Raw genomic sequence first — 7,308 nt, 5'->3', positions numbered from 1 at the left:
TCGACTCACAGGTGCGTCTTTTATGATCATCTTTTCGTTTGTTTGTTTTTATTGCTTGAATTTTGGTTGACACCTTGATACTGTATCGATTTTGATTGAAATTAAGTTAATTTGTCTATTCAATTTATTGAAAGGTGCACTTAATTTATTCAATCTTATGATTAGTTGATGTTAAATAAGTTGCTATTTTCTGATTTTTGATATAAGTGACTTTGTAGTAGAAACTTCACGGAAAGATTAACTATACATATATTGAAAGTTGGCTGTGAAAGTGTGACTCCTATGTGAAATTGTGTAGAAAGCTTTGGTTTTCCTATGCATAATGTTTTTTTTTTTTTTTTTTTTTTTTTTTTTTTTTTTTTTTTATGCATTTGAAGTATAACTTGTATACTTTTTCATGATACTGGATATGTTTAGATTTTAGAATAATTTTTTCTAATCAAAGTATTATTTTTGAAGTTAAAGTTATGTAGTAGAAAATCTAAGTTGGATTAGTTGTGTTTTAGCATGTGGTAACTAAGTGTATAGAACCAGAACACATGACAAGTGGGATTCTTTATTATTGTTCTTTAATTTTTGGATGTCGAGATGTACGTCTCATCAGTAATACATCTCGATACTCATTATCTAAATATATATGATTGGTGAGAAGAATAGACACTTAATGTAATTTGCATAAGTAAGAAGATTGTTACATTGGATCTTCGTTTAGTAACAAGAAGAAAATGTGAAGTGTATATGGTCCAACTTGTTCCCTTCCACATTTGGCAAAAATTTGGATTTGTCACAATCCAACAAAGTTTGATTTAAATGTTTTAATTGTTGCTTTGGTGGGTACATGTTATGATACCTATTTCTCTCTATATTTCAATGGAGCTGGTCCGTCTTGGCTGGGCCAACTTCATGATCCAAGACAAAGATCTATACGATGAGAGTATATAAGGACTAGCTTATACTGGTGCAAAGATCCTTCTCCTTTGTCGACAAATTACTATTTGTTTTACGTCTTGTAGGGGGCGGGTTCGGGCGAGGATGGCCTAATGTTGAGAAGAAATGTACGTTTTTCTAACTTTTCAAGTTACATTGCGAGGGTTCTTCTTTGTGCATCCAATTTGTGGCATGTTTTTTTGCTAAGTCGTTTACAAAGGCTTATTTATAGATGGAGTATCTTTGTTACATAGCTTTAGGAAGTCTTCAGGCTTGATAGCTGTTTATTTTTCTTGGTTCTTTTCGTGATATCTTGCAGCAGCACCTGTTCAAATTGCATTTGGTCAAGGAAGTGCATCAAGTTTTATTAAGTGATATGGTCCTCCCAAGAACAGGTCTCAAGGTGTTGTTTCTGAGAGTGATGCAAGTAAAGATTTTTATACGTTAGGATATGACTACAACCAGATAGATAAGATGTTTATTAGTCTATGGTTATGGTGTCTTTCGAGGTAGCGGGCATGATGGCTGAGAAAGTTTATAAAGAAGTTAAGAACCCTAGGTAACTCTCTCTCTCTCTCTCTCTCTCTCTCTCTCATGCACTGAGTTACTTATCTCTCTACTTCTCACTGTAGGATTACTATAGTTACTATCCATTTAGTGCCCATGAGGAGGCTAACTCAGGAAACCTAGGTACTTGTTAAATAGCATTAGAGAAGGAATATTGCTTTTTAGTCAACATCCAGGATGTGCAACACAATTGATGCCTTTCGACAACATGAGAGAAAAGGCAAGGTTTGCCCAAAAACTTTTCCTGTATTTGTAAAACTTTTTTTTCTTTGTTTTATTTCATGAAGTTTAAATAATTTTGCTTTCCTATATGATTAAGTGATGGCTCGTCCATTGGGTTTTCAGTCCATTGATGTTGATTATATTGTTGTATCAAGTGGTGTCATATCAACTTGGGTTTAGTTAGATTGTCTTCGTTAATTTAGGATTTGCAATTCATGGAGCCATACTAGGAGTGTAGTGCTATGACTGTTTTCTCAAATTTTCGTTCGTCAATAAAAGTTTCACATTAACTTAATTGTATATTTGTATGGTTATCTTGTTCCGAGTAACACGTAACATTGGTAAAAATTGAGATGTGGACTGGTTTTGCTGGGACAATCTAACTATGAAAGTGTTGGGAGCTCTTGATATATTTTGAATAATGTAAATAGTTTAATCTAAATTAGAATCTTGTTGAAATTTTTTAAGTTTAGTTTAATTTTTAAGTGCAGTGGTGTGACTAGCTAGTAGTGCAGTGGACTAGTGTTGCAGGTACTGCTATTGCTACTACTACTTCTCGGTGTTGCTGCTAGCTAGTGTGTGAGTGTGCAGGTGCAGTGGTGCTGTGAGTGCTACTAGTTAGTGTGTGGACTGGTGGCGTGTAATGTGTGGACATGTGGTGGTGCTGCTGGTAGTGGTGCAGGTATATGTGAGTGTGCTTCTGGTAGTGGTGATGTTGGTAGTGGTCAGATATATGTTAGGATGCTAGTGTGTGTGTATGTTAGTACGTGTGTGCAGGTGGTGGTCAAGTGTGTGTATGTGAGTGTGTGAAGAGTTGGTGCATATATATATTACTATTGTGAATTAAGCAACTGTGGGATAGTTCGTTGTTTAACCTATGTCTGCATTTTTTAGACTAATTCGTTTTGCTTACTAATGACTACCCTTATAACATAGCCATATAAAAGAGAAGTGTGCACATCCTTCACTTGTCCTTTAGCTTAAAAGATATGGTTAGCTGTATATTTTTCTATTGCTTATTATAGACTAAAAGGTGATTTTTCTATTACAGGGAAATGGAAGTGCACTCTGGTTGATGCAGAGAATGTTCATATCTTTGCATTAGTTCTTTTTGCAAAGGAGAGAGTGAACAATGTATGGTTGAGAAACGAAAGAATCAGAGCTTGGCAGAAGACTCATTTAGATCGATATATAGTTTATTAGAATATTTGTATGATGTGTTCAAATTTAATTAGTTTATGAGAGTTTGTTGGATCATGTAAATTATATAATTAACATACAACTTTTTGCATAAGAGATTATATAATTGAGAAAGTTTTTGAATTTTATATGGATTATGTTATGGTTCAAGTTTCTACAATGGAGTTCATTGTTTACAGGTTTAAATGTTTTCTACTATAAATTATCTACAAGTGTGTGTGTGTGTGTGTGTATATATATATTGAAAAATTCAAATCATTATTTTTTTTTTGGAAAAAAAATATAATGTTATGACGGTTGAAGAAAATCAGTCAAGAAGTACTGTCATTTCTTGACGTTTTTTGCTAAGAAATCATGACGGGTAGAGAGAACATGACACAATAACTCACCCATATTATGACATTTTCAGATGAAAAAATGTCATTAGAGCATGACCTTTTAAGACAACTTTATAGTAACCGTCATAAATTTAATGACAGTTTTGGTAGACTTTTTATGACGCCCCTAGTAATGACGGATTTTTTCTCACCCAAAAGCCGTCATCACAAGCATATAATGATAGTTTTTAGTTGTCATTAAAAGCCTATTTTTTAGTAGTGCAACCACCATACCACGTGCTCGGTTTTTTAGTATAACTAACCGAACCGAACCGTTACAAATGTATAACCCAATCCGAAACCGACCCGATTCTTTATGAATACAAAAAAAAAAAAAAAAAAAAAAAATCTTCTTTTGCAACTTGATTTGAGTAATAATGTTAGAAGTTTCGACTTTTACTATGTTGTTCAAATATATGTGGGTTAAATTATAGGATATATTTTTAAATCTTTGTGTTAGTGAATTTCTTTTGAATACTATCTTGGCCGGCCCCTTGGGAATTATTTTTTTTAATTTCTTTGCATTCTACTACCACCACCTTCATAAATATATCAATGACACCACCTTCGTTTGTTTAATATCTTTATCTTTTAATATCTTATAGGGACAACTTGAAATGGCAATAGAAGTTTACCAAGGCCTTTCTAAATTGTTCGTATTACAAGAATGTGGAAGTAATTAAGTTTAAGAAAAAAATTAAGATCCTTAATGAAGACTTTCTACTGTTGGATACTAATTAAGGTAACAGAAATGCTTTATATTATTTGTTTTTAAAAAAAATTAAAATTTGTTTCAGCCTATAGCTAAGTAACAAATTTTTAACGCTTCTGCGAGTGTATATTTTATAGCATTTAAGTTCCTTTCCAAGAGTTGTTTCGAGATTTAGGTAAAGATATAGTCGATGGCAATGACATAATTTGACGTTGATTCTTTTGTGTGTGTAGGTTTTGTAGAACAAATTTGCTTAGTACGTGGGAGAGGAAGCATATTATTAGATTGTGATACAATTGATGACAAATCTACTCTAGCCTCTTGGTGAGTTCGATATGAGATGCTATTGTATTTACAGTCTGCATCGACACACTTAGTTCAATGCTTTATTGAGTGGGGAAATTAGTATTGGAAAATGTGTTAGGAATTGATTTTCTTATATATTCCCACCCTTTTTTGAACTGGATAAGTGATTATATTAATTAAGTGATGTGAGAGCAATTTTCAGAGACAAAACGACATTGCAATGACAAGTGTCTTGCACCCTTGCAAGAATTTAGATGGCTTACCACTGACTCTTTGCACTGTAGAAATTCTAGAGGGAAGACCTGATTTGGTTTTGAGATGGGATACCTCAACGAAATGTTATTCAATTGGTGTGACCAATATCGTGTTGAATACATATGTACTCCAAAGTATTTTTATGTAACTAAATTTATTTATTTGTATGAATGTATTTGGAGTTTGAAGGAACCTTAGTCAATGTTTAGAGCTAACTATTTCGAGAGCAAAGTTCGTGTTATTTTTTTCTCTATTCCATAGTCATGTGTAAGTTTCTTGCTTAACAGTTGTTTGACAATATTAGTCTAAAGGCATTAGATTATGCACACACATAATTTAATCTGTACCATCATTCTAATTATTACCCCCTGACACACACAAAGGAAACACCCAAGCAATTGTTGACTTTGGAATTAAAGGTACACATTGTCATCTCCTTTAAACTTAACAATAACAAACTGCATGTAGGACTCTTCACAAGAAAATTGGACAAAGGTGCATCAACACTTGCAATGAAATCCTTTATATTTTGCATTGGATTGTTTCTTTTTAGTGTGATTGTTTTGCTAGGAATGAGCTGGGTTGCAATGTGAAACAAATTGTTTTATGATCTAAGAGAGGCATTAGTTATCTTTTTTTGTCTAACAAACCAGTGGTTATTATATGCTAAGATTTCAGGATGGTATCTTGGCAAATTAGACCGATTTGTTCCTTCGATGGGTCGAAGCTGCGCTTCAGTTGATGGTTCATCAGTTTGGTCATTTTGATTTGTTCACATCAACTAAAACTGGGATGTTCTTTTGGACTATTTTAATTTTGATGTACTTCAATTGGTGTACTAAGTGGATAGTTGACGATTTCCGTTTGTACTTCAAAGGTTTCTTTTGCGCGGTTTACTTTGATACATTTTCGATGGAAAATAGTGGGAATCTATTTGTGGGTAAAATGTCTAATAGATTACACTAATGCTCGAATAATAGGAGTTTTGTAGCAAAAAATATTGCAAATTCAAGTTATTTTTGTTTTTGTGTTTTTTTTTTTTTTAAAGAAGTTATGGGTTAGGCCAGACCCAAACCTGTATTTCTTAAAGCTTTTGTATATGAATCCATTTGCATCCTCATGCACTATAACAAAAAGTCTTTCTTCTAAAGGACCTATTTGAAATCTAACAATTTACTCCTCATAGCTACAAAATATGCTGCTCTGTTGCTTTCTCGGTAGATATGCTTTACTTCCAAGTTAATGAACCTGAGTTTGTGCACCCTAATAGCTTTCATTATATCCAAGCAGTACCATGGTGTACCTTCATATTCATTTACAATATTCACAACTCTTTCTGAATCAAAGTTGACATGCAGATGTTGGTAACCCATCCTCACTGCATTCCTTAAGCCCATTCAAGTACCATTGCAAATTCAAGTTGATTGGCCAGTTCAATTGAAATTGGTATATTACTTTATTTTAATTTATACTTTCATTTTTATTCCCCTTATTGCAATCGCTTCCAATTTACAATGTTATGTTATGTTACATTTAGTGATATTGAATTTTTAGCAGGCACACTACATGCATGCATGGTGCCTACCGGTCATGACAACTCCATGAGCCAACATCAGCTCATTGGTTTTTTTAACAACCGAAAGGAAATTGACCCGACCATGGATGATGTACCGGTCATGACAACTCCAAAGAATCTAAAGGCAAGCAATGAAGCAATATCAATACACCATGTCCAAGAAGCAGTACCTTGTACTAGGAATGAAGAAGACTAGGATCACTTATCGTTAATGATGGTGTGTTATTATTTATTACCAACAATTACTAATTTAACAAGAAATATGTAACAAGCCCAGCCAACGGTGGGCTGATTTGCTAGTATATAATAAAAGGAACTAAACACGTACCACACCTGAGTTCCAAAGAAACAAAACAATGCGAAAGATAAACATTATAACACTGATATGTAATATTCAAAGACCACCTAGAACAAAACCACCCTCAATGGTTGTATCGCTTGGCAGTACGTTTTGTCATCTTTCTGCCGGCAGTTTTATCTGCGGGCTGCTGCTTCATGCGAAACTGTGAAGTAAACTTCCTTGGTTGAATTTCCATGGCCTTCATCTCCTCAACCAGCTTCTTGATCAGATCACGGGCTTCGGTTATCTCGTCGTTTCGACTAGGTGGCCACCGCATAAGCATGTCAGCAAGAATCAGTTTGTGAAAAGAAAGGGGAGTACCTCTCTCGGCTTCAATCTTTGCCTTGACTTGAAGAATAGAGGTTTCCCGTTCTAGACTTCTCAGCATCCTCCTTTTGTCTAGTCTTCTTCTTTCCAAGTCTTCCTGCTCAAACAAATAACTAAAAAAGAGATCGATGGTGAATAATGAGATATCTCCAGAGTTTATATAATAAAGCTGTAGTAGAACAAATCCAAAGCGGTCTCTCTAAAGGAGTCCGTCTCGAATAAGGACTCGGATTTGATCACCTTTTTATCTATTACGTATTAAACTTTCTATTTACTAGAAGTTTCTATTTACTATTGTTTCACTATTTTTTAGGTTGTTAGGAATCAACCCCTCCTATTATTACGGACGGATGATCAAAACCTAATCAAAACTGAATGCCATTGTTTTCGTACAACTGAATTTGCTCCTCCTGGACTACTTTTAATAACTAGCATGTGTTCTGTGCTACGCATCAGTTCGCCAAGTTGTAAAGAACTAAAATGAAAATTGTTAAAAAAA

The 7,308-nt window shown here is 34.1% G+C and overlaps 1 long non-coding RNA gene across 1 annotated transcript; it reads left to right on the top strand.

Moving 5' to 3' along the window:
- Positions 1-1,337: 1,337 nt before the first annotated feature.
- On the top strand, positions 1,338-3,044 carry LOC147514766 (uncharacterized). Its single transcript, XR_015213280.1, has 3 exons — positions 1,338-1,486; positions 1,560-1,719; positions 2,768-3,044. It is a non-coding gene; the product is annotated as an uncharacterized LOC147514766 (long non-coding RNA).
- Positions 3,045-7,308: the final 4,264 nt, after the last annotated feature.

Source organism: Coptis chinensis, chromosome 2 (genome assembly GCF_015680905.1).
Source record: "Coptis chinensis isolate HL-2020 chromosome 2, ASM1568090v1, whole genome shotgun sequence".
NCBI classification, from domain to species: domain Eukaryota; kingdom Viridiplantae; phylum Streptophyta; class Magnoliopsida; order Ranunculales; family Ranunculaceae; genus Coptis; species Coptis chinensis.
Note: the sequence above shows the minus strand (reverse complement) of the source record. Positions and strands in the feature narration are given on the sequence as shown.